This window comes from Propithecus coquereli, unplaced genomic scaffold, assembly GCF_000956105.1.
Source record: "Propithecus coquereli isolate 6110/MARCELLA unplaced genomic scaffold, Pcoq_1.0 Scaffold167, whole genome shotgun sequence".
Lineage (NCBI taxonomy): Eukaryota > Metazoa > Chordata > Mammalia > Primates > Indriidae > Propithecus > Propithecus coquereli.
In genome coordinates this window covers 1,303,050-1,305,087 of record NW_012141302.1, presented here as the reverse complement: position 1 = coordinate 1,305,087, position 2,038 = coordinate 1,303,050, and the positions used below count along the sequence as shown (strand labels likewise).

The window sequence follows — 2,038 nt, the reverse complement described above, 5'->3', positions numbered from 1 at the left end:
ATAAAACATCAATCTTTTTTTCATGCTATGAAAAAATCTTTTACAATCTTTTTTTTTACAATCTTTTTTCGTGCTATGTCTCCAAAACCTAGTATGTATTTTACAGTACATCTCAATTCTGTCTTGCTATATTTCAAGTGCTCAATTATCACATGAGCCTTATGGCTACTGTATTGGATAGTGCAGTCTCAAACTCAGGAGTGAGGTTGAGACTAGAGACATGGGTATGGATGATAACATCACAGTAAGTATACAGGATGAAAGAATGAAGAACCAAATATGAAATGATGGGAAGCAAAAGATCAGCTTACAAAGAAAAATAAAAGGAGGTAAAAGGATTGCCAGAAGACAGCAGAATCATGGAAACCAAGGGTAGGAAGAGTTTTAAGGAGTATGTGCAATGTCTCTGAGAGGTCAAACAAGATTAAAAAGGAAGGAAAATATTTGACAATTAGGATGTCACTGAGGACTTTTATTAAAGGCAGCTTCAGCAGAAAGATAATGAAGCAGGTGAGGAGTGAATGGGCAGTGAAGGCAGTAGAAATACAAAATGTACACTACTTTTTCAGGAAGCTTGGCTTTGAAAGGCAGACAAAACTTAGGGCATTTGTGGCAGTGTGTGTCACAGGATAATATTAATAATTGCCTCTTAGAATGTGTTAGGCCCTATGCAAAGAACTCTGTATACATCTCTACCTTTTACATCAATTCTGCAAAATAGATTTTCCTGATGTCCTCATTTTACAAATATAGAAATTATTAAAGCCAGACTGAATGTTATGCAATTTCTCAAAGTAACACAATAAGTGGTGAAGCTGTGAACCAATGAAGAGAGAAAGACTTACAACACAGGAGAAAAAAAGAATAATAGATGGAATGAGGACTCTGAGCAGGGTGAAACTGATGGTATCTAGACCACAACAGGCAGAAATAACCTTGGATAAGAATGAAAGTCACTATATATAAATACAAGAAGCTAAGGGTGAGTGAGGATTCAGGCAAGTTTGTACATTGAGGGCTGAAGCCTGAGTTGGTTTCCATAAATCAGTTTCTACTTGCTCTATGAAAAGAAGGCAAAACTATATTTAAGAGTGAAAGAGGGGAACGGGTAGTACTGAAGGCGTGGCAAATGTTTAAAATAACCATTGAAATAAATGAGTGAAGATGCTAACCAAAAAATCACTTAAACTATAAACCATTCCACTCTATCCATTAAGTTATGTATTAGACTATATCTTCTACTAGAAATAATATTAAAATAAGAGCATAGAAATATAATTTTGTATGAGAATACCATACAAAGTATAAGTTTAAGATAATAATGAGCAATATTTTCAGAAAAATCTTAGGAGATTTCACTAGTGACTATACTCTGATAATAACTATCTGATATCAGGAATTAAGAATATAGTTGAATGCCAAGAGTAGATTCTGGCTAAAAATCTAATGTAAAAGCATTCTTACCTCATTATCTGTTCCTTGAAAATCAGAAAATAATAAAAATAACAAAAGATAGATTTTTAAAACGCCATTATCAATTCAATAAAAAAATACCCATGAGTCCCAAACCACAAACAATGTAGAATGTCTACCCAGTGCTGTACAATTTGGACCAATATGAGGGAGGAATATGAAGCCTCCTCAGGCATCAGGAAGCATAAAGATTTCCCTAGAGGTTGATGTTCTGGAAGACTTAGTCAAAACTTCTTTAGAGACTTCAGTGAAGGGGTATATATGATCAGAACAAGGTGGAAGCAGGGAATAGCTCCACGATCCAATTTTACACTGCTTCATAATAGGGGAGGTAGAATTGAAGGAGCAATTATGTTTACACCATTTTTGTCATCTACCATCTAGCTTCAAGCTGAGAAACACTACTGGAGGTGAAGCAGGTTAAAGGTGGGAAAGGAAGTAGCAATTGCTACATCCCAATACAGAAAACCTGTGATTAAAAAGGAACTTTACTAGGAACCAAAATGATCTCTGGTAAGGATGTGGAGAAAAGGGAACTTTTGTACACTGTTGACAGGAATGTGAA

At 35.1% G+C, this 2,038-nt stretch overlaps 1 protein-coding gene across 1 annotated transcript in view; it reads right to left on the bottom strand.

Moving 5' to 3' along the window:
- BOLL (boule-like RNA-binding protein) overlaps positions 1–2,038 on the bottom strand; it is a 56,044-nt gene that overhangs the window by 15,299 nt on the left and 38,707 nt on the right. The window lies entirely within an intron of this gene.